This window comes from Equus przewalskii, chromosome 20 (genome assembly GCF_037783145.1).
Source record: "Equus przewalskii isolate Varuska chromosome 20, EquPr2, whole genome shotgun sequence".
Lineage (NCBI taxonomy): Eukaryota > Metazoa > Chordata > Mammalia > Perissodactyla > Equidae > Equus > Equus przewalskii.
In genome coordinates, this window is record NC_091850.1 from 43,081,989 (window position 1) to 43,108,500 (window position 26,512).

A 26,512-nucleotide genomic window follows, 5' to 3' on the forward strand; every position below is an offset into this window, starting at 1 on the left:
AGAGTTCCGCGCTCTGATGCGACTACACGTGAGGGAGCTTCTGCACTGCTGGCTTGGAAGAAGGACCCAGTGCGAGATTTCTGACCAGATTGTAAACCGGTAAGTCAGTGGGGTTTGTTTAAGGTGCTAAATTTCTGGGAATTTGTTGTACATCGCTGTAAAACTAATCTAAGCTCTTCTCAACGTTCTCATTGTAGGTCGCTGATCAGACAACCCTGGCGCAAAAGCCCACGTCTTCCAGCACCGGGATGCTCAAGGCCAGCACGTCGCTCTCGGACAAAGATGGGGACACAAGTGTGTCAGGTGAGATGCCAGCTGTCCCCATGGTCCTCGGGGCCAACGACAAGGATGGAATCCCTGGAGACCAATTTAGGGAATTGAAGGAAGCCTCCGAAGACGAAGGCGAGCTCCGGTGTCCGGACGGCTCAGATCTAATGGCAGGTGAAAGGGAAGACGCCTCATTATTTCCTCCTGCAGCCAAAAGACTAAAAAGAAATACCAAAACAGAGAAGGAGACGAAAGAGAAAGTGGATGAAGAGGAGGTTCAAAGGATGAAAATCCTGCTGTCGTCTTTGAGCGAGGAGCAGCAGAATCGTTATGAAATGTATCGCCGGTCAGCTTTCCGGCAAGAAACCATGAGAAGTCTGATCCAGACCATAGCGGGCAGGTCGGTGTCCCAGAACGTGGTCATTGCCATGTCCGGAATGGCCAAGGTCTTCGTCGGGGAGGTGGTAGAAGAGGCCCTGGACGTGTGCGAGAGGTGGGGGGAAACGCCCCCACTCCAACCGAAGCATCTGAGGGAGGCTGTTCGGAGGTTGAACTCCAAGGGGCAAATTCCCAACGTCAAGGGCAAGAAGATCCTATTCTTCTAGGCCAAAGTCAGGAAGGGCCTGTTGGTGAAGGAACGAGTACTGGTTGCAGACTTTCTATGGCCTGAGACCATGCCGTGCCCCTTCTGTATGTCAGGCCACCATGGATTTACCCAGGATTTTAACGTCTTTCTGAAAACTCTGATATTGATTCCACGTAGAAAAGGCCAGCAGCCTGTTTAATACTGGCCTTGACTTAATATCCTGACCTCTTAGGGCCTGTTGAGCATTTCCCTCTTTCTGGTGGTTAGAGGAAGAAAGGCACAGGGCCCTGGGATCCTCTGGTCTGGAAACTACTTTGAAAGAGAAAAAAACCCTTCCAAGGGAGCTGTGATGGTCTCACACTGAAGCTGGAAGTTGCCATGAGCAAGGCTGTTTCTTACACGTGGTTTAGGAAGTTGAAACAACCAGAAATTTTTCACTTGTGATCCTTTACCCTGAAGAATATGGGGATAACAGCAGAAGTGAAGTAGTTTGGCTTTGTCAATATTTAAGGTTATTTTGGCTTTTATTTGTGTGATCATTAAACTGTTTTCCAATTTGCAAAAATAAAAATAAAATCATAAATCCTTTTTGTCTCTAAAATGGCTACAGATGGTCCCAGACTTAGAATGGTTCGACTTAGATTTTTTGACTTTACAAGGGTGCGAAAGTGATATGCTTTCAGTAAAAACTGTACTTCAAATTTTGAATTTCCATCTTTTCCCAGACTAGCGAGATGCAGTACATCCTCTCTCGTGATGCTGGGCAGCAGCAGTTCCCAGTCAGCCCCGCGATCACGGGGGAAAACCACCGATACGCTTACAACCATTCTGCACCCATCCAACCATTCTGTTTTCACTTTCAGTATTCAATAAATCGCATGAGATATTCAACACTGTTATAAAATAGGCTTTGTGTTAGGTGATTCTGCTCAACTGTAGGCTGATGTAAGTGTTCTGAGCATGTTTAAGGTAGGCTGGGTTAAGCTATGATGTTCTGTAGGTTAGGTGTATTAAATGCATTTTCAGTTTATGATATTTTCAACTTACAATGGGTTTATCGGGACATAACCCCATCATAAGTCTAGGAAGATCTGTATTTTCATTTTCCTTCCCACAGCGTTTTGTCAGTGACTTTTGACCATATTAAAGCAGTAACATAGTCTTGGAGCCTCATATAAGACTAAAGAAAAACTCTGACCCCCCAAAGCCACTTGGAAAATAACTAAATTACATTATGGTTGTTTGTGCAGTTTCTGTTTGCTATACTGTGTGAAATTGCCAGTGTTTCTATAGGCATCAACATTTCTTTCAAAACATTGTCTTAAAATACACTTGATTTTAGTCATTTTACCAAGAATGCCCTTAGAAATCAAAACCTGGGTAAAGCAGCAGGGGAACGACACGGGACTGTGCAGGTGTATCAGGACTTGCAAAATTGGTACATATTCTACTTGTGCATGCGTTGTACAAAAGAGCACTTCTTCATTATAAAATAAAGGTCTGAGATTTATTTTCAAGTGGCTATCAACATTCACAGCACAGCTCAGATGTCCATATCACTATTTCAGTCTGTTTAACTCTGCCAGGTGCCCCCCGAAACACAGAGTAAACACAGGCAAAAAGGTATAACAGCCCCCACCGGGCAGCTCTAATGCGGAATGGGTAATTACTGCCATTCTTCTCTTCCTAAAGCCAAAAATACACTCCCACAAAATGTAATTTTGTTTCCTCTTATATTTACTTTTTTGCATTTTAATTGGGACCTATCATAGATAGAACCTGTGATTGTTTTAGTGTTTTGTTTATAGTAGGTTTTCAAAGCATAGCAAGAATCAGCAAATTCTATTTCACACCATCATATTCTGTTACACTCTCATTTACCAACTTCCCACATCAATGGTTATAATGAGCTAGACCAGGAGACAAACAGAGAGATGGAGGTTGCAGGTTCTTGGAAGGCGCTGGGAGGACTGTCTCAGGACGTAAAGTGATAGAGACAGGAAGGAAGGAAGATGCAGGGATTCAAATTCTCCCAATCTTTACATGGCTCTCAGCTCATTCCTCTCCTCATGTTCAGTGGGGAAGTCTTGGAAAATGTTTTCTGGGTACACAAGGCATGTTTGTGGCTTTCTGAACAGTGGAAGCAAAGAGAACCTAACCCAAGCGGGTGGAGGTAGGGATCAGAATCTGGCAGGGAGCAGTGATGGTGTCAGTTGGATGCACAGCTGACAAGGTCTTCTGGCTCCTGTAGCCCTCATGCATTCAGAGGAGCCCTTTCTAGATCTCAATATTCATATTTCCCCTCTCCTTGAAATTGATCTTCCGGTAAATTTCCCTGAAAAAAGTTTTTATGCCAGCACTTCTTTTCCTTCATAACTGCCCTCTTTCTTCTTGGCAAAAGAAAGGCATGCCTCTTACTCATTCTGATATTATTATGATGCAGTTGTCTGGGCTGTAAAAACTTGCTGGCATGCCAAACAATGGCATGATTTACAATCCTGCTTTCAGGAAAGACTTTAGAGGCCAAAGGATAGTAAACTCTTGGAAGGGCTTCAGGTCTTTCCAAATTATACATGCAGTTTTATTAAAGACACAATATGGCATTAGAAGCAAGTTCTTTTGCCTATGTGGGGATTTTCTGCATTCAGATAGATCGTACTTTGGGGAAATGAGAGGGAGCACAACCTCTGTTGAGTGGCCTCCTGTTGTACTGTATTGCTGCCCAGGAAGATACCTATGATAGGATTGTTAACGATAAGATGAAACGATTTTTCTTATGGACTTTCCTGACATAAAATGCATACCTTAAAAATATTTTCAAGCAGAAATCTGAGAACATAGAGTTTTACACACAGTCATCACAATTGGCCTTGGAAACCTCTTAAGAATGAGCAGTACTCCGCAGAAGCCAGAGAATTTTACAAAACTCCAGAAAAGATTATAATTCCCAGGGTGTTATTGATGGCTAAAGGTGTTGCTTGCCAAAGCCAACACTTCAATTTAGTTAATTGCCTATTTAGATGCCACAATAGTGATGCATAAAATGGCAGAAGCAAGCATAAAATGGAGACAGAGTTGGTCAGCAGATTGTGGCAAAAATTATAGCCAAGAAAAGTTGTACCTTACAGTTGGACAAATTGCCATATGTTTCCTGTCATTCTCAGTTAAGTGTTTATGTCTGGTTAAATCAGAAAAAAGAAAAAGAATGCATTACTAATGAGATTATGGCCTTTTAACAAATATGCTCCTATAGTAAAAGGAATCAAAATTAACACTATTTAAATTTATGAACACTTTCTAAGTAAAACAAACATGGCACATCCAGGTAAAAGAGTAACAGATATAATTCACACTTTTTGGTATTTTTCGCAGAAATTGAGAGAGTGAATGACCATAGTGACTGAGCAAACATCCATTTTTCAACATAGATGGCTGCAAATGCTTTGTTTTCAACCAAATAGTAGGAGGTCCTAATTGAATTGTCAATTCATAGGTCACTAAAAATAATTTTGAAGCTGGATCACTGTGTGATTTGTGGATTATAAATCAGAAGAAATTTCATTAATTGAGTGTCATGGCTGTGATAAAACAGGTTTTTCAGTTCTTACACCTTTAGAAGCAAGCAAAAAAGGAACAGATGACGCAGAATGGGATCTCATTTTAGCAAAAAGAAATATGCTCACCTGGATATGTGAACTGATTAGGGAAAACATCCTTATCCATCTCATCAATAGGTGCATTTCCAAAAAAAAAATAAAACCAAAACTCTTAGAAATGTCTATGAGTTCCGTGCAAGAAGTAATATGGATAGTATATAAGACTATTAGGGGATTCCTTTTCTATAAGTACTCTAGAGATTAAAATATATATATATACTCTTGAAAATAAAAAAATGCCAGTAAAATATTTGGACATTTTCAAAAGGCCGTTGAGTATGAACTTTACATATTCTCTTTCTGCTTCCAGATTAGATTAAACCTACAAAATTTGAGGCATGTAGTTGTTCTCAAGTTCAGCTGATGGAGGAAATGCGCCGTTCATCTGCATTTATTCCTCTGGTTTTCATTGGCCTTTGTAGACAGGAACGTACGCCATGCGATCAGGAGGGTAAACTACTGACACACTTACAATCATTCTGTACCCATCCAACCATTCTGTTTTTCACTTTCAGTATTCAATAAATGCATGAGATCTTCAACATTTTATTGTACAATATGCTTTGGGTTGGAAGATTTTGCCCAACTGTGGGCTAATATAACTGTTCTGAGCATGTTTAAGGTAGGCTAGGCTAACCTATGAAGGACTTCAGCATAGGAATTTGGGGAAGATGAAACTTAGTCCACAGCAGTGGCTGTAGTATTTTGCATTCCCACCAGCAATGAATGAGAGTCCTGTTGCCCCACATCTTAAGAAGCATTTGATGTCATCAGCATTCTGGATTTCGGCCATTCTAATAGATGTGTAAGGACATCTCATTGCTGTTTTAATTTGCAGTTCCCTAATGATATATGATATTGAGCATATTTTCACAGGCTTATTTGCCATCTGTGTATCTTCTTTGGTGAAAGTGGCTGTTCAGGTCTTTTGCCCATTTTTAATTCAGTTTATTTTCTTATTGTTGAGTCTTAAGAGCTCTTTCTTTATTTTGTGTATTTTGTTATCTGGTAATGGATAACAGTCCTTTCGGTATTAGGGTAAAGCTGTTCTTATAAATTAGTCAGTTCCCACAACTAGAAGGACCTGCAACTAAGATATACAACTGTGTACAGGGTGGGGTTGGGGAGATAAAGCAGAAAAAAAAAAGATTGGCAACAGTTGTTAGCCAAGGTGCCAATCTTTAAAAAAAAAAGGAAGATTGGCAACAGTTGTTAGCTCAGGTGCCAATCTTTAAAAAAAATAAATAAATAGATAGATAAATAAGTTAGTTAGAAAGTATTCCCTCAGCTTCTGTCTTCTGGAAAAAATTGTAGAGAATTGGTATAATTCCTTTGCTAAATGTTTGGTAGAATTCACCAGTGAACTAATCCAAACCAGATGTTTTCCGTTACAGATGGTTATTAATTATTGGTTCAATTTCTTTAATAGATACAGTCCTATTCAGATTGTCTATTTCTTCATGTGTGAGTTTTGGCAGATTATGTCTTTCAAGAAATTGGTCCATTTGGAGAAAGCCCTGATTGCCTAGTGGTTAAGTTTGGCATGCTCCACTTTGGTTACCAGACGCAGAACCCCATCACTCATCTGTCAGTAGCCATGCTGTGGTGGTGGCCCACATAGAAGAACCAGAAGAATTTACAAATATACACAACTATATCCTGGGGCTTTCGGGGGGGGGGAAGGAGAAAACAAAAGGATGAAGATTGGCAACAGATGTTAGCTTAGGGCAAATCTTCCCCTGCAAAAAAAGAAAAAAGAAATTGGTTCATTTGATCTAGGTTATCAAATTTGTGGGCATAGAGGTATTTATCACATTCCTTTATTACGTTCCATATGAACTTGAATAGACAATGCATTCCACCATTGTTGGATGAAATGGTCTATAGATGTCAATTATAACCAGTGGAGTGACGGTGCTGAGTTTAACTACGTCCTTAATGGTTTTCTCCTGCAAGGTCTATCAATGACTGATAAAGGAGTATTTAAGTCTCCAAATTTAATAGTGGATTCATCTATTTCTCCTTGCAGTTCTATCAGTTTTTCCTCCTGTATTTTGGCACTCTGTTGTTAGGCACATACTCATTAAGGATTTCTGTCTTCTTAGAGAATTGATCCTTTTATCATTATGTAACAGTTCTATTTATCGCTGATAATTTTCTTTGCCTTGAATTTGGTTTGATCTGAAATTAGTGTAGCTACTCTGGCTTTCTTTTGAGTAGTGTTAGCATGGTGTATCTTTCTCCATGCCTTTACTTTTCATCTATATGTGTCTTCCAATTTAAAGTGAATTTCTTTTAAACTACCTGTTGTTGGGTCTTGTTTTTTGATCCACTTGAATGATCTCTGTTTGGTTTTTTTGTGTATGAGGAAGAGTGGCCCTGAGCTAACATCTGTTGCCAATCTTCCTCTTTTTGCTTGAGGAAGATTGTCCCTATGCTAACATCTGTGCCAATCTTCCTCTATTTCTTAGATATGGGACACTGCCACAGCATGGTTTAACGAGCAGTGTATAAGTCCACGCCCAGGATCTGAACCACAAACTTGGGCCATCAAAGTGGAGCATGCGGACTTAACCACCATGCCACTGGGCCAGCCCATAATGATCTCTGTTTTTGATTGGTGTATTTAGGCCATTGACATTTAAAGAGATTATTGATATAGTTTGATTAATAGCTACCATGTATGTTACTGTTTTATTTCTTGTTCTTGTTCTTTGTTCCTAGTTTTGTATTCCACTATTTTTCTACCATATTTGAGCATTTCATATGGTTCCATTTTATCTCCTTTCTTAGCATATCAATTACATTTCTTTTCTGAACTTCCTTTTGTGGTTGCCCTACAGTTTGCAATATCCATTTACAACAAAGTACACATTCAAATAACACTACACTCCTTTACAGGTAGTGCAAATACATTATAATAACAAAATATTCAAAATTCCTGACTCTCATCCCTTGTATCAATGCTATCATTCATTTCCCTTATACATAAACTAGTATCATCAAATACATTGTTGCTGTTATTATTTTGAACAAAGTGTTCTCTGTTAGATCAATTAAGAATAAGAAAGAAAATTTTTATTTTCCCTTCACTTAATTCTTTTCTAATGGTCTTCCTTTCTTTATGTAGACCCAAATTTCGGACCTATACCTATTTTCTTTCCTCTGAAGAATTTTTTAAGGCATTCTTAAGAGTTTTTAAGAATTCTTATAAGGCAGATCTAGTGGCAATGAATTTCCTCTATTTTTGTTTGCCTGAGAAAGTCTTTATTTCTCCTTCACTTTTGAAGGATAATTTTGCAGGAGACAGAATGTAAGTTGGTGTGGTTTTTTCCCCTCTCCACCCTTAAAACATTTTGTTCCACTCTCTTCTTGCTTTCATAATTTCTGAAGAGAATTCAGATATAATTCTTATCTTTGCTCCTCTCTATGTATGTGCTTTTGTCCTCTGTTTTCTTTCAAGATTTTGTCTTTATCTTTGAGTTTCTGCAGTTTGAATATGATATGCCTGGATCCAGTTTTTCTAGTTTGTTGTTTTGTTTTGCTTTCCATTTACCCTGTTTGATATTCACTGAGCTTCCTGAATCTGTGATTTGGTTTCTGGCATTTATTTGAGGACTTTCTCAGTCATTGCTGCTTCAGATATTGCGTCTGTTCTTTTCTCTCTTTCTTCTTATTCTGGTATTCCCATTAACTTGTGTTACACCTCTTGTCATGGTTCCACAGTTCTTGGATATTCTGTTCCATCTTGTTCAGTCTTGTTTCTCATTGCTTTTCAGTTTTGGAACTTTCTATCAATATATGCTATAGCTCAGAGATTCTTTCCTCAGCCATGTCCAGGCTACTAATGAGCCCATTAAAGGCATTCTTCATTTCTGTTATAGTGTTTTTTACCTCTAGTTTTCTTCTTTGCTTCTTTTTTTACTATTTTCATCTCTCTGCTTACATTACCGATCTGTTCTTGCATGTCATCTGCTTTTTCTATTACAGCCCTTAGCATATTAATCATCGCTGTTTTAAATTCCAGGTCTGATAATACCAACATCCCTGCCATATCTGGCCTCTTGCTCTGCCTCACCAAACTGTGTTTTTTGTCCTTTAGTATGTCTTGCAATTGTTGTTGGAAGGCAGACATGATGTGTTTGGTTAAGGGAACTGTGGTAAATAGCATTCTACGGTCTTATGATTAGGCCTCAGTCTTTCAGTGGGCCTGGACCAGTAGGCTGTGAGCTTCACAATGCTTCTCAACTTTTGTCACCCCCTTTGGTGGGACAGAATGGCTAGAGGGGGCTAGAGTTGGGTGTCTTCCTTCTCCCACGTGGAAGGCTAGAGGGGGCTGAAGTTAGCTATTTCCCTTCCTCCCGGTCATTAGGCTCTGATTCATCTCCAACAGATTAGACTCTGGTAAAGTAGTTTCTCTTGAGATCAGGCTTTGCTAAGAAACCAGAATGCTCTGGCACATTTTTAAATGATTGCTTTTCTCCTCCCTCTGCCAGAAGCACAAAGGACTTTTTCTCTGATCTCTACTGTGAGAACCCAGTGGAGCTCCTGGAGGTAAAACTCACAAAAGTGAGAGAGCTATCCAAGGACTGGGTTCTCCTGGAGTTTTAGCTCTCATACTTGTCCACACTGGGCCTCTAGAAGTTTGTCAAGTACGGTTCAGATTTTCCCACTTCACTACTTGTTCCCTCAGAGGTTTCTGCTCGTGAGTTTCTACTCAGATGAGTTGTGATTCTCTGTGTCCATCTGTCCATCTCTCTAATTTTGGAGGCAAGGGTTTGCCCTGTGATTTCACTTCTCTGAAGGATCCAAGAAGAATTGATTTTTCAATTTGTTTGGCTTTTTACTTGTTGTCAGGTTGGAGTGATGACTTCTAAGCTCTTTACATGGCAGACCAGAAACTAGAAGTCCATTTCATTTTTAATATATATTTATCATGCTTTAACTTACTTGTCATTTTGATAAACTACTTATTCATAATAATATTAAAGATAAGTCAATTTCAAAGAAAATATTTAATGCTTAAAACCTATGCTCATAGAAAATATTGTTGTATTTTCATTTTTATGTTATACATATAATTGTTTTACAGAAAAACACAAAGAGAGATCAATAAAGTTATTTAAAGCATAAAAATATATTACACTAAGACATAATTCTGTTGGGAAGAGGGCATGGAAATTGGTTCAGAGAATAAAATAGACACTAAAATTTCTGGCTCTTAAAGAGCTTTTAGTATACCTTTTAAAATTTAGTAGAAAATATGCTTTGCTATATTACTGACATTAAATTGAATAATTTAAAAGAATGATTTACTATTTTACTTTTAAATGCCCAATATACAATATGCCAAACATCATTTGCAACTATTTAAACTTGGTAATGAAAACCTTTAAATGTTGACATAAAAATGTGTGAAGGATACAAAGATTTTAAAATTTGAAAAGATTGAAAACCAATGTCCTAGACCATTTATTTATGACATAAGTATTAAACTGATTCAGATTCTAAGCAACTTGCTTTGTCTGCCTTTCTTCACTAATTCTAAATTTTATCTTAGAAAATCAAAGATCCTAGGTTCTTTTTTTTTTTTTAAAGATTGGCACCTGAGCTAACAACTGTTGCCAATCTTTTTTTTTTTTTCTGCTTTATCTCCCCAAATCCCCCAGTCACATAGTTGTATATCTTAGTTGCACGTCCTTCTAGTTGTGGCATGTGGGATGCCGCCTCAACGAGGCCTGACGAGCGCTGCCATGTCCGTGCCCAGGATTCGAACAGGCGAAACCCTGGGCTGCCCCAGCGGAGCGCAAGGACTTAACCGCTCAGCCACGGGGTCGGGCCCCAAAGATCCTAGGTTCTGACTAAAGAATTTAGTAGCCACTCTCTTATATGAAGATATTAGTCCCTACTTGAATCAAATCAGTTAAAGAAACTTTCTTTTTGATAGATTTCCTTCTTTTTTATTGTATTGGGCTTTAATCAATATTACATTAAGTATTAAAGGACCTACATTTTAATATTTTAAAGTGAAAATTGGGCAAGCGTTTGATAAGTTTCTTTGACTCACGTTCTGAGACTTTAATGAGTACAGGACACAATAGCCAGATCTAGAGCTTATATGACAACATCAAACAAAAGTTCATCTAATACTAAAACTGCTGAATATTTCCCCTACTATAAATTTAAGGGCAATCTAATCACTTGACTTAGTGGAGCTTTAGGGATAGAATTAACAATTAGAATAATATTATGATCTTCAAAAACAGGGCTTCGAATTGAATCCATAATAGAATATTCAAAGTTCTGGGAATTTATCCTGCTTTGGAGTTAAATAAAAATTTCACTTAACTAACATGAGGGTGATCGATGTGGTAGAACTACCCCTGTGAAATCCATGCTTAATTCAAAACCTTTACTTCTTTCCAGCAACACACATTTATACCAGAGCCTTTGCAAGCCACATAGGACCTTCCCTTTTCAACCTTCGGGACAATCACTAGAGACATGGCAGGCAGATTGCAAGTAGAAAGAAACTGCAATTCAAGGAATGAGAACCATTCATAAATTGAAAGTTAAACACTGGGAAAAAACAAACACAAATACATACAGTTTTGATAAAGATCAACTATACAGTTCTCTCTCACTGTACTCTAATGAAAGGTTCAATTTCTCTAAGCTTCTTTTATTCTTCATTTTTCTCTTAAAAACTATGTGGTTCTTTACCTACAGGCTAGAGAAAGGCCTGAATCAATGGTGTCTGAGGTGGAGTAGGGGTGGGAGGCCATATGCCCTAAGAAGTATGCAAGATAGTCAATTGAGGCAGGAGGAAAAAATATTGACTTCTATTTGTTTATCTTTATCTAAAAAGAAAGAATTAAACATTTACTAATATTGAGTATACAAAATGACTATCACACATGAATAAAGACTACAAATAAGTAGCTGTATGTGGGGTTATTCAAAAATGTTTTACTGATGAGATGCATGATAAAAGAAACATTGGAAGAGGCTACTGGGTTTAACTCTTCAAAACTACACATCTAAGAGATGCTAGTGAGTAGAGCCATCTGCTCTTTCCTGCATAGATTTGATAGCCTTCCACATGTACCATCACAGACGGGAGAACCAGCTCATGTTTCATAATGCTCCAGAGAAAAATTCCAGACACATTGTTTAACACATTTAACTGCTTTCCAAGCCTCAGTGTCAAGATCTTTTTTTTTTTTTTTGAGGAAGATTGGCCCTTAGCTAACATCTATTGCCAATCTTCCATTTTTTTTCTCCCCAAAGCCCCAGTACACAGTTGTACATCCTAGTTGTAGGTCATTCTAGCTCTTCGATGTGTGAAGTCCCCACAGCATGGCTTGATGAGCAGTGTGTGGATCAGCACCCAGCATCTGAACCAGAGAACCCCAGCCGCTGTAATGGAGTGCATGAACTTGACCACTCCACCCCCATTGACGTGCTTTGAAAAGATAAAAGCACTTAACTTTCTTTTCTTACTAAAATGTGGCATCATTCTTGATCCCGTTACTGTTATTCTTGCTCTAAAACCCCTCATAATGTTTTTTTTTTTTTTTTTTAAAGATTTTATTTTTTTCCTTTTTCTCCCCAAAGCCCCCCGGTACATAGTTGTGTATTCTTCGTTGTGGGTCCTTCTAGTTGTGGCATGTGGGACGCTGCCTCAGCGTGGTCTGATGAGCAGTGCCATGTCCGCGCCCAGGATTCGAACTAACGAAACACTGGACCGCCTGCAGTGGAGCGCGCAAACTTAACCACTCGGCCACGGGGCCAGCCCCTCCTCATAATGTTTTTTTAAACATTACTTCCTTTTCTAGTCCATGCTCAGTTCGAATAAACAAAAGAAAAACTTATGCTAGAAAGGTCATTGTTATTTTGCAAAATATTTTCAAAAGTATTCCTAACAAACAGAACCTTCTTGGATCCAATTTATAGGGTACTGGCAGTGGGGAGTGGTGAAACTGTTATTCCCCAAGAAGACGATACATAGCTAATTTTCAAATTAAAAAATGAGAGAAAGAAAGAAAGAGAATAAGAGAGAGGGAAGAAGTGAGAGAGAGAAGAAGGGAGGAAGGGAGGAGGGGAGGAAGGAAGGAAGGAACCAATGAACAAACAAAAGAAGGAAGGAAAGTATGCTTCCCTGTTTTCTAGATCTTTGACACCCTCTTTTTAGACTTATTCTACTACACACTCAAACAATTATTTTTCAACAAATATTTATTAAACATTTTTCTACGTGGTAGGCATCATGGAGGAAATGGTATAAATATGTATAAGATTCAAATCTTCCCTTCCTAGAAATCAAAGTCTGGTATTTTAAGCTATTCTGAATTTTTCTATTCTAGATATGATAAGGGGATTCCCTAACCCCCACAGCCTTTCAGAAAACCAGTCAATATCTTAATGGTCCTAAGCCTACCAAGCAAAGTCTCACAATTATATTTCCTCCTTGGTTTGTGCTATTGCACTGTTTTAATTATGACACAGATATTTAATGTAGCTACACAGTTGAAAATGTCTAAAGTATTCAGAGACCATAAGCTTTCCTCTATATTTTTACAAAATTTCTTGTTGAGTATAAAGTTGGTATCAGCAGAATTAGCACTGTGATGACTCAAATAAATCTGGGGTTAAAAAAAAAAAAGCACTGTGCTTACAAGCTATTTTCACACGCTTCCTTTTTTTAGCTGTACAATATGCAGGAAGAAAACTCACTAGTTGCAAAAGAAAGATGAGTTCCTTTTACGGTAGAACATAGGGGTCACATGGACCAGGAAGACCCATTCCAACTCTTCATTCTACTGGATCTAAGTCAGTCCTGCTCTCTCGTGGTCACCTACATCTGTTAGGGAGTGTGGAAAGATCAAGACAGAAGAAAATAGGAGAGAGAAAAGGAAAATAAGAGGGGGGAAAAACAGAAAAGAAAGAGAGTTATGCTCTAGAGTAATTGGCATGTTCTTAGCGGTGGAAGGACAGAATTCAAACATTACACTGCTCTTCTCTCCCCTAGTCCTTCCCCACCCAACAATCTGGCTCCTCGAAGCCTCTGTGTAGAGATCTCTAACAATGCTGTGCAGGCTTTCCCTTGCCCTATTCATCTTTAAACTCTCCTCCCGTTCTTGGATAATGAGAATCAGCTGGAGACATCAGCATCTACAGGATTTATATGCTTAACTAATTCTTAGTATTGGACTTGAGTTCCAAGGAGGTGACAATCACAGCATACCAAAAAGCATATGTCTTTATTCTTAATATCTTTCATATTGACTCTAGGATATATTTATCTTGGAAGCATTTTTTCTTTCTTTTTTGTGTAGCTATTGTCTTACCAATAAAACTCTCTAGGAATATGAGAAGCAGATTCTGGGATAAATCAGAATAGAAATTTTTCAGTGTCTTATCCAACTGAAGGTTGTCACTAATTCTTTAATTAGAAGGCAATTGGAATTTATTATTAAATGCACTATTTTAATAGTTGTATAGAATTAAGCTTATATTAACTTTCTTGTAAAATGAATGTACTTTATATTATGTAGTATAACTCAGTTATAATCAACCAAACTTTGAGTCATCTTCAAAATACCCCAAGTTAAGAGAAAAAAATTCGCAAGCACAGTCACAGAGAGCACTCTAGACTGCTGTGTAAATTCTGCCATCAGAATCTTGCACTCCAAAATAAACAAATCCGGGGAAACAAGGGTCCTTTATAGGACCGTCTCAGCATTGTGTACATTTCACTATGTGCAGGGAGGACAGAATGAGGAGTCAGACATGGGCCTCACCTCAGGGAGCTTTCACTCTAGGGACAAAAACAATGATAGATGCCTCTAACAAAAAAAGGAAAGCAATATGACATATCCCTGACGGCCTAGTGGTTAAAGTTGGGTGCTCTCATCGCGTCAGCAGCCCAGGTTCTCTTCCCAGTCATAGAACCACACCACCCATCTGTCACTTGCCATGCTGTGGTGGTGGCTCACATAAAAGAACTAGGAGGACTTACTACTAGGGTATACAACCATGCACTGGGGCTCTGCGGAGGGGAAAAAAAGAAGATTGACAACAGATGTTAGCTCAGGATGACTCTTTTCCTGCAAAAAAAGAAAAAGAAAGCAATAAATTCCAAGGGAGCCCAAAATTCAGAAGTTGGGATAAATCATCTCAACAGCTCTTGAAACCCTCAAAATTGCCCATTTCTCCATTCCAACCCAAGTATTATCAGTTGCCTCTATTTGTTTGTCTGCCAGTGTGTCATTACATCTTTATGATACAAAATCCCTGGCCCACCAGGGCCCAGTTCCATTTTCAGTAGTGCAAGTCCTTTACCCCTGAGCCTCTCAGAGGAGATCACCATTCTCCTAAAAGCTAACACTGACTGAGCACCCTCCTAATTCCTTGCACGAATTATCTCATTTAATATCAGAAAAACCCATGAAGGGGGTACTTTAATGTCCACATTTTATAACTGAATAAACTGAGGTGCAGGGAGTTTAAGAAATTTTCCCAGAGTCACAAGGTAATAGGTAAAGTGGTCAGAATTCACACCCACCAGTACCTGTACACAGCTTACACTCTTATTTGTTCTATTACATTGTCTCCAGACTAGGGAGAGCCGTCAAACTCCCCGATATGTAAAATATTTTAAAACAGAAATCCATCAGAGTGACAATTTTTGCTTAGAACTGGACCAAACATACACTAAATTCTATGTAAGTATTGGAGCTTGCATTCTGGATATACCTTCTTTCAGCTCTGCCTTATCCTCCGTTTTATGTATTCCACGCAATTCCTTTCTCATTCAAATCTGTCCTCAAGATCTAGATTGTTCTATCACTCTGTTATACATTTTTTGTTGTTAGAAATTTGATGACTGGTTATGCATTTTCCCAAGGTTTGATCTTTACCTGTGAATGAATTGCTTCATCCAGTATGCTCCGTTTTCCTGGTAGTGGATTGACTATGGGAGTTCTTGTTGCATAGGCCTGTATCTTTCTTTTTCCTGGTAGAATACTTTGTTCTGACTATCTGCCTTAGGAGCTGTGCCCCTGAATCCCCACGGCCTCTCGCCCAGGTTCTATAACGCATCATTCTGGAATGGAGGGTTTAAACATGAACCCTTGTAGCAGGTCGGCAAGAAAAGGAACTACTAATTTGTCCAAGCCAAAAATAGATTCCCCTATTTTGTAGAAAGATGTAAAGAGAATTACTCCTATGTAACACCTTTAAATACTCCTGGTCTGAAGGATTCTAGAATTATTGCTGCCTAACCATGTTACTTCCAACATCACTTAGGTTACATTTAACGTGTAAATTTGTTCTTAAAATGAAGGTACATAAAAATAGTTACCTAATAGTAAATGATCAAATTATCTCACCTACACTCACATGATGAAGAGGAAGGCTCATGCCCGAGTACATGCACTTATACTAAATAAAAGTTAAAAAAATGGATGTAGACTGTGTGAAGTTCTGATATGTTGGAGGATTTGTTCTAAGAATAGAACATAGCCTGGATTTCATCTAGAAACCGGCAATGTGGATTTACAAACCAGAGAAGTGAGTACCTGCATAACTAAAACTATGAAAGATTGTAAAAAGTAAAGCAATGTATAATGTACTTAGCAAATCTATGAGTCAACTAGCCTCTTTTAAGGATACATTGCTGTTCTTAACATAGAGGTCTCAAGTATTTCAAATATTTTTTCTTGAATATCTGTGCATAAATGCATTCTATTATTCAGCTTTCTCATATCCTTCATCATTTTTTGCATATTTTCCTATGGTGTTTTTGTATTTTGACCATCATTTTAGGTTATTCCTTTAAATCTGTCAGCTCATCATATTTCAAACTCATCTTATCAAACATCTCCTATCTCTTGAATCCATGTCCCAAAGCAAACCAATACAGACACACATACACACATATACCAAGGTGCTAATGATGAAAACAAATTCACAAGGCCAATCAATAGCAAAATGGACACTTAAGTACAGATATTTTTACATTTTAGTTCAATCAGTGTTCGGCCACTGATTCAATCGCTGAACCATGCTACTATGGTAGGACAGCCAGTACATTGTTACTGATCAGCAATTGCCAAATGTTTACCAGTAAAAATAGCTTTGTGCTCAACCTATGAGTGATACCCAGATCAAAGCAAAACTGCTTCCTAACGCCACATTATTGTCCTATCTATTGTTCCCAAATCCTAGGCTATAGCCAGCCCACAAAATCAGCCTTTCTTGGTGGGCTTAATTACCTATTTTTATCACAGCCATAGTTCCCCCAATAAGAATAGCAACCCTGACTAAGGCAAATCACAGTGTTACCATTCTGGAAAGAAGGGCTTGAATGTAGGTGACTACTGGTGCCAGCATCACTTGCCAGGTGAAAACACAGCATAGTGTCATGGGACTTCCCAACAGAGACATTAGTTGCCTCCTGACACAGACGGTTGGATGTGACTCATTAGATATTTATTCAGTTTTACCACTGTTCTTCATTTCGTCTGCCTACATCAAGCCACCTCTATCTGGAATTTTCTCTGAGGAACTGAACTTTTAGCAGTATCCATTTGACTTCCAAATCATCAGTCTACAATAGAGTTTATTCACTGACATAGGACCAGTTAAAAACATGTTCAAAGAGCATACGTTCACTTTTGATGTTTGCATATATGCCTTATTCTAGTAACTATTCTATTCTCTTTACAACAAGCAAAGAAGGTATTTTGAGCAGGAAATTAATTTGATATTCACAAAACTTTGGAGCCAGAAGGGTGTCACTTCTAAATTTGATAGAACAGAAAACTGTGGTCCAGAGAAGTTGAGAGACCCTCCTAGGTCTTACAGACCAGGCTAACATCTGAAAGTGAGGTACCCAGACTCTCCGTGTAAACTCATCATCTTCCGCAATGTGCTGCTGCTTATTAGACTATCCACATCCAGCAGCCACTGTCTACCACTGGCCACAAGACATCAGCAAGTGACTTCCCATGACAGTGTTGGTTTTATTCTGATTATTGGCTGTTTTCTTATATTGATTAACAAAGATAAGAAGTACTCTAACAGCTCTTAGATGCTTACCTATTCTTAAACACGAAACAAGTGAACAAGTAGAAAATTCCTATTAGAAGCTAAATAAAATTATCAGTTATATTCATAAACAGCATTGCTCTCATAGATAACAGCAACCAGAACTCTTAGTAATGGATTAGCTTTTAAAAAGCTAATTTAAAATATTCAAGAAGCCTTTCTTTTACTGTTAATCATCAAGATATCAGAATAATAAATACATCAAACATCTTTTTATTCTATTATTACTTAGAAAAAAATTAATTAATATTAACTGATTTACTTATAGAATTTAGTATCACAGGAAGCACAGCATAGAACAGTAGTTCTCAGTCTTAGCTGAACATTTGAAACATCTGGGGGACTTTTTAAAACCTCAATAGCCGGGCCATAGTGAAGACTAGTTACAAAAAATCTCTGGAGTCAGGACCAAAGCATTGGCATTTTTAAAGCTCCCCAGGAAATTCCAATCCACAACTAAATTTGAGAATCATTGAAATAGTCAGAATAACACAAGCTTTATCTTCAACATATATGGCATCTGGCCCTGCCTCTGGCCCTCACTTTATACACTTGGGCAAGTTTCTTATCAGTCTGTGCTTCAGTTTTTCATTCTGTAAAATAATAATAATTATGATGATGATACCTACCTTGTAGGGTTATTATGTGGATCAGTGTTAATATACGTCAGACTAAAGTTAGTGTAAACAACAATTATAAACTTTAGACAAATACAAAAAAGCAACTGTTTGAGGGCATCAGTATACAATCCAAAGCAGGCAGAAACTGAAGAAGATGAGTCCTAAAGTGAGGGGAAGCCCACTAGGTGAGTTCCATAATTAGTTGACTTCTCCTCCGAGGATATTTTCAAGGTTATTCAGTGCAAAGAGAGACTAGAAGTCAATCAGGAAACAGCATCCTATTAGAAAGAGGACACAAAGTTTGCAGTATGGACTTCTAGTAGAGCAATAAATTGGAAGAAAATCTCTAGAGAGTAGGGAAACACAGAGGGGATACCCACAATCACCAAACCATCGCTGATTTCAGGCCCCCCTCCAAAATAGATGAAGACCTGCAGATGGGAAGGCAGAGATGGTGAACTCCTCCAAATTTCTGATGGAATCTTGGATCGACTGAGATCATCCTATGTTCTGAGATTTTATTCTTCCAATCTCAAAATAAGGGTTTAAAAGAAAAGTGGGATTTAATAGAAATATACAGTTACATGTTTTATACTTTTGAGTTTATAGACTGATATTTTACACTTGCTATATGTGTCTGCATTTGTATAAGACCAAAAAAAAAGCCTGGAAAGATGGAAAGATGAATATAAAACTATGCATCAGTATATGTGAGAAACGGGGTTAGAGGAGAGGGTAGTAAAGGACTTGACTCTATACTTCATACACTCCTGGTGCATTTTCCCAAGTTTATTTTAAAACAAAAAGGGGGGAACATATGTAAAACAATTTTTAAAAATTCAACAAGCCAGCTACTCTACTTATTAGCTCTATGACCTTGAGTAGATTGCTTAACCTTGCTGGTCTCCCCATCTGTATATAGAGACAACTACTGTACCTTATGAGGTTATGAGGATTAAATAAAGTAATTCTTGTCTCCTTAATCTGGCTTTGAAGGCTGAATTCATTAAGATGTTACAAAGACAATATGAACATATGCGATATTTTATGAAACTTCTCAAGCATTTTGTATTCAAACACATTATTTCTGAAGTAAACGTATGAATATTAAAACTAGGCGAGATAAAGATTGTTAAAAAAATGTTCACATCAGTTCAGGCTAGGTTTTGACACCAAATTAATTAAAAAAAAATACTGTTCATTTCTAATAGTTTTTAGATTTTGGAATTTCAGGTGAAGGATTGATACAAGAAGAATCAAATAAGCGTCAACTGGTTGGTGGGTCCATTGGTCTGTTGGCTAAAGAACACCAGGACCTCGGTACTGCGATCCTCATGCCGTGAATAAGATCCAGGAACTGAGGCTGAGGGATCACAACTTCATGCCTCCCAGCTCATTCTCATGGTGGACACACACTCACTGAATGGAATGAAAGGCATGATCACTCCTTATATGTAAATTCTTACTCTGTTTTTCCCTTAGTCAAGCTATAGTTAAATTTTCATATCTCAAACGTTCCTATAACATGAATCTGCTGTGTCAGCAGAGAGTTAATTCTTTGCATAACTTTTAGCATTCACTGGGTCTTAGAAATCAGGAAAGGATTCATGTGTTTATGAAAGATTAAGGACACTATCAACAAACGGAATAAGGATAAATATTCCTTATAAGCCTCTTATTCCTTTTTTATTTTTAATTTTTTTTTCTTTCCTCCTTTCCTCTTCTCCACCCCCAGAATGGGTAGCATTTAGATAGAGATTGTGTTGAACTAACCTGGTTCAGGTATACAGGATCAAACTGAAGGACTTTGAAATTTATAATACAAACAGTTCTGGTCATTTAATTTATGAAGAAAGGCAATGTCAGTGGGACTCAGTTGCAAGGCAAACTTGACAATCCTCCTCTCGCTTGCCTTTCTGAAACCTTCTTGTCTTACTGCTTATATACGGTCTTCCTACTGCCAATAGCATCATCTTCCCATCAGCTGCCCAAAGTCCCTCCTCTTTACCAAAAAAAAGAAAAAAAAGCCCTCTCTTTCTAAATCCCTACCTTCAACTCCTTTATCTGATTAAAATAATTCATTTCTAGTCTGATGGAGAAAAAACTCACAAAACTTCCTGGAAATAATTTGTAATTTAAAATAATTCTCTACTCTAAATAGTCTTTGCTCTGCAATTTGTGGAGTATGGTAGCATTCCTGAGTTCTTCGCTTATTTCTTGCTACCCCCATACATCCCATGCTCTGTTTCAATGCATGCCCATACACATACTCGCATTGTGTTTAAAACAGAACTAAATAAAAATAGTTATTCTTTCAGGAGAATAAAATGGCTGGCTCAACAAACCACAAGTCACAAATAGGAGGTAAGGAGAGTCTTTTAGACTTTATTTCTGGCAAACAACTTGAGCCAGTGTCCTCAAAAAATGCTTTTAGCCTGGTATTCCCTGCTAAAATTATCTCAAATAATAAATGTAGAGGAAGCTACCAAATCGATTTCTTTTCACCAGTTTAGGGGTTTTGACCAACTTCTCTATCACTATACAATCAATCATAACTTCCACGCAGAGGTCCAACTTTGCCGTTATCATAGCTAAGTGGTTCAGTTAATACATTCTCAAATCAATTTTTTAGTCACAAACCATGACCTCAGGCTTTTATGGCCTTATTTTATTTCCTTCCGTTGTCATCAATATTTTCTGGTAAATTTCATAATTCCCTAGAGCTTGAACCTGCCTAAACGGTCACTCTATTACTAATTGCTAATATTATTAGAGAGATTGACTCTCCACTATTGAAAATCTAAACAGACAATGAAAATTAGTAATTAAAGTTGATTTTATAAGATATTAAATACATTGACATGTAGTAGACATTTAGTAAATATTTGATGAATGAATGAATGATCTAATGAGTAAATTAATTGGTACTATTTCTAAGCTGCAATGTAAAGGATTGATGTTTGAAAGAGATTATAACTTTTTTGCACCTAAGCATTATCATACACTTTGAAAGAGTTCCTCTGGCTTTTCTTTATAGTTACAAATATGTTCCAGTTTTGAACTATGCATTAGAAAATGACTTTCCCCATTTGCTCCAACACCGCGGTCAGAGAGAACTTACTTTATGCAAACTGTATGCTCATGTTTTCTGGAAATTCCCTATCAGTTCAGTTCACACACAGGAAAGAGAAGATGAGGTGGCACTTGGCTTAAGCTTGAAGTCAGTTTCATTCTTGCACCTGGTCCCACACAGTTCAGACTCTGTGCTGGGAGCATGATCCTTGTGTTCTAATCTCTGGCCGGGGTTATTGACCTTTTCTTTGCAGACCTGCAGTTCCCGGGCTCTTGATTCTCCAAGCTTCTCCTCTGAGTTTCTGATCTCTATTACCTGACTTCCATGTTTCTTACCTGCCTGGGACCCATTGTGCTCAACGACTTCTCTGTGACCAACAAACTTCTCTGGATCAGAAATCTTGACCTAGTCCAAATTCCAAAACCAAGCCCTCCAGCCTGTTGTGTCCTTTTGCCATACCCACTTGGTATTCTAGCTATTCATGGAAGGCAAACCGGGGCAAGTGCACTCCCTTTATGAAATTAGTTCCTGAACTAGCCTTTATCTTATCTGCAGTCCAGTTGCATCTGTCAACCTCATTCCAACCCTCACTATAATTTCTCAGTCTTCCCTGAGCTATGCTTTCTCAGTCTAGTAAGCTACTTATTCAGTTGTTTCTGGATCCCACCAGCCTGCTTTATTTCCCTACTACAACTTTGTCCTCTTTGAACTGGTATAGCAGTAAAAACAAACAAATAAATAAATAAGCAAACAAACAAAAACAAAAGAAACCAAAACTTCTTTTTTTCTTGGATCAAAACACCCCATGCTTATGAACTGATGGATAATACTGACCAGGTAGAATTCAACAGGGATTTCAGGTGTAAAAATGATAACAATGCCTCTGTTGAAAATGAGGGGAAATAGGATAGTGTTAATCCTCAACTATGTGAAGGTGCGATGGCCACGTACTCACCTAATGTTCGGCTGGCACATGCTGGACTTTTAGTGCAAATTAGAAAATTTCCCCATCCAGGTGGGTGATTCACAAAAAGACATTCTCTCTGGGTATTTGACGTCCAGAAGCTGATCCAGTCCTAACAAACAGAGCCCCAGCCACCGTGCCCCACACTAAGCCAAGTACTTCCTAATTATAGTTTAACCTGCATGTGGTCTCTAGAATTCCAGAACTCAAGGGAACAATGTAGTTCTTAAGTACAACACAGGTTATGGAATATGTTTGTGTATGCAGCAGGCCTCCTGAGCCCATCCCCCCCCTTAAATTCTGATTACTGACTGCTCCTTGTGGTAGACTGTTTTCGGAAAAGGCACAACAATTGCCCCATATTTAATGCCAAAAGGCATGGTGGAATATTGATTTAAATTTTTACTGTTCTTGTTTTGATCATCCCATTCTTAGCAAAAGACGGGCATGATTGCAAAATAGCACGGAAGATGCAGACATATGAGGATAAAATGTACATACTTTGGGTTTTGCCATGTGTCTACCTGAGCATTTCCAGATGCAAAAGGAAAGAGATAGATTGCTGACTAATCAGAGGGACTTGCTTTATTTTACATTTTTATAGTTGCTGTGTAATTTTTCCCACAAATTAGAAAAAACCTTCACCAGGGAGGAGTGGGAGGTTGAAGGAAGAGTGATGTAAAAATTCTAGATAACTGTCTTCAAGTTTTGTGGAACAACTGGAACAACTCTAACCAAGGACATTATTTAACTCTGCTTTATGTTGGGATTCGAACATGTAAGTATCTTGTCCTTTACATACACCTATTGCTGTGGGAAAGTTGCTGTGTGAGTTCTGCTCACATTTCATTCTTTGAAGGGTCTCAAGACACAGTAACCCATGTGACCTGTTTTACACTGCTGAGAGAAATATACTAGTCAAAACCGCCCTTGGATTTTGAGAACCATGATTATAAACAGCCAGAGGAAAACAAATACTTGAGAAAGCCTTCCCTCAGAAAGATATCAGTTATTGAGAGAAGGAAAAACCCTAAAGCGAAACATCGTGATTAATATAAACAAAGAAGCATACATTTTATTTATAATTCATCACTTAATTACACAAATAATTTCCATTTTTCATTGCTCCCATGATCAGTTTCCACACTCTAGTACACTAACACCCATTTCTATTTCCTAAATGTGATATTTTTTTTCTGCAAGGCAACTTAATACATTTCAAATTCATACTGTTTATCCAATTTATGTGAGCTTATGAGAATATTATTTAGCCCTTCTGCTCCAAGGGATATGAAAGAGAGGAAAAGACCAGGCAGAGAAACCCTTAAAAAGAAAACACAAGTCAGAGTAAATACCTAAGGAAAAAATTAAATATTAATGCTTGAAATGTTTAAAAAAGGAAATAAAATTGGGAGCTGGCAAAAATTCCTCAGTAGAAATTATTCTTGAAGTGTCCCAATGGAAAGGGCTTCACCTGTTACAAAAATTCATTTATATTCAAAGGAGTATAAGGGAATCCTTTGGAGGTGATGAAAATGTCTCATATCTTGATTGTGATGGTGATCTTACAGGCATATTCAACTGTCAGTACTCATCAAACTGCACCCTTTAAATGGATGCAGTTTTACATGTAAATTATACTTCAATAAAGTTGGTTACAAAAAGAAGAAAGGAAAACACTTATTTATAGTGCTTAGAAGACAGTTAAGTGTATCGAAAATAAATAATCTGTAAACAATTGTCAATTTTCACAATTACACAAAAGTTATTGCTTTGAATGTACTCTTATACTCTAGTATTTCCCAATAAGATTTTTAAAAGTTATGACGTATAATAAATGTGAAGTATCTCAAATATAATATTCATCTGTGATCACAAGAAAAAGCGGATTTGTTGCTTTTTTTTTGTTATTTGATCTAAAACTTAGAGTTCTACCCGATTAATGCTGGAAAAATTTGAAATATTTCATATATTATGGTAGAATATAGAGTCTATGGATTGGAAGATAGGAATCTGAAATATGGTAAGTATCAAGAATTGTGAAGGGGCCTGCTCCATGGCCGAGTGGTTAAGTTCGTGCGCTCTGCTGCGGTGGCCCAGGGTTCGGATCCTGGGCGTGGACATGGCACTGCTCATCAGGCCACGTTGAGGCAGTGTCCCACATCCCACAACTAGAAGGATGTGCAACAAAGATATACAACTGTGTACAGGGGGAGTTTGGGGAGATAAAGCAGAAAAAAAAGGAAGATTGGCAACAGTTGTTAGCCCACGTGCCAATCTTTAAAAAAAAAACAAAGAATTGTGAAGGCCCTGAGAATTCACCCAACTTTCAAGCTGATAGGTCAGACTGCCAAAAGTTTCATGGATGCTGGTAGAAGCCACAGGATCCCTGAGTCAGAGACAAAGGATAGTTTATTACTTACAGCAATAGCAGTAGCCAGAGTATCAGCATTTTTGGTGTCAGTTCTCCAGTCCATTATTCTTGCAAAATGATTCAAAGAGGGCCAGATAACATCTGCATGCATAGTGGGTTGTGTTATAGTGGAGGAACCTGAATTTAAGGAACTCAAATCTTTTATAATGGGCAGTAAGCATGCCTTCCCTTTGCTCCAGAGGGAAACATTATCTCTGTCTTCCAAGGCTATTCACAATACACATATCCATGAAAGGATAATCCAGAGCAAAGGACAGTCAGTTCCTCATGAGACATGCAGAAATACTAAAGGCCTGTGGAGAATGGTCTTCCGATAATAACAATTCTATTGTTAGAGGAAGTACTTCAATGTACCTTGAATTCTTTAAAGGAAATTATAACTCATTTATTAAAAACCTCTGGTTCCCCAGATCCAATTTTTATGTTAATAAGCATATATAAAATTCTGTATGCATCAGAATATCAAAAACAACACAAGAAAATGTATATTAATTAATAGTCAAAAAAACAGACAGGGCAACGTTCAGCCCACCCCCTAAGGCACCCACTGAACTTCCTTGTAAATCACCTGTGCAATCATTAGAAAACCCAACTGTTAAGAGCTCTTTCAAATGATGAGCTGCTTGTCCAAGAAATTCATTTTTTATTTACCAAGGTAACATGGTTGAAATGAATCCAGTCTTCAAATCACCTGCTCATAAATACAAAGTACATATCTTTAATACATTAAAGAAGCCAAAATGGAGGAGTTTTATTTGGTTTACAGCCTGCTGCTATTTAGAAATAAGGTGCTAACAAATTCCATTCCAAAATAATTATATCCTCCACCAGCTCAGTAGCTGCAGCCAGAAATCCGTACATCACTCGAGATTCCAACCTCTCTTTACCTTCTCGCATGTGGTCAGTTGCCCACCCGCACCGTCTTTGTTTAATAGCTATCATCTGCTTGTGAGCAGGGACTGTGTCTTTTTTCTGGGTATCAACAGCACCTGCCATTATGCCAGACACACAGTAGGTACATAATAAAAGTTTGTGGAATGAATAGCTCTACTGCTTTATCAGAATCAAAAAACAATGCACAAAGAGACGTAGGAGGAAGATCCATTTTTTTAGCAAACATGCATGCTACCTTCTGAATAATTGTAGATACTTTCACATAATTGATAACATGAGTCTATATAGTGTTTAATGGTAACCCCCAAATCCATTCAAAAACTGCAAAATTTCTTCTCTGGCCCTTGTTTAGATCACCCAGCTGCACTTAACTGTTTAGTTTCTTAGAGAAGAAGGGACTATCATTACGAGACATATGCATCCATGGATAAAACTTGAGATTTGAACTATAGGACACTGGTGGCATTCTTGGCCCCATCAATTTGATGCTGTAAAGTCTAAAATCATACCTGAAATGCCCCCCATTCATTAGAAATTATTTATGTTTATTTAGGCCTATTGTGCTTGTAACCAGGTAGTTATTCTCAAAATATACAGCTTCTGTTGGGGAAGATACAGGGAAAAAATTCAAAGAAATTAGTCTCCAGTTCTCATGGAAAAACTTCTAGGAGCAAATTCTTCCTGTTAAAAAAAATATTAATTAAAAAAATTAGTGAAAAGATAATATCCAGGCATGTTATGACAGTTTAACCATTTCAAGATGATGTAACGGTTTTCTCAAATGTAGGTGCGGTGCATTTGCTACCCAATGGGACAATGGCTCGGGAGACCATTTCAGGGAGAGCTTTTAGTAACTGCCCCATACAGAATTAGCCTTCGCTATGGCAGTGTCTACACAGTCAGCA

The 26,512-nt window shown here is 37.9% G+C and overlaps 1 long non-coding RNA gene and 1 pseudogene across 2 annotated transcripts in view; one reads left to right on the top strand and one right to left on the bottom strand.

Annotated features, from left to right (window-relative positions):
• On the top strand, positions 1 to 1,450 carry LOC139077943 (transcription initiation factor TFIID subunit 11 pseudogene; annotated as a pseudogene).
• The window catches only part of LOC103549738 (uncharacterized), a 136,683-nt gene that overhangs the window by 98,315 nt on the left and 11,856 nt on the right, over positions 1 to 26,512 (bottom strand). The window contains exon 4 of one of the 2 annotated variants that reach the window (XR_011530618.1): positions 1,395 to 26,288. The exons of the other annotated variant lie outside the window; for it this stretch is intronic. This is a non-coding gene — a long non-coding RNA (uncharacterized lncRNA). Of the gene's footprint in view, positions 1 to 1,394; positions 26,289 to 26,512 lie in introns of those variants that run through there. 2 annotated transcript variants of the gene reach the window in all.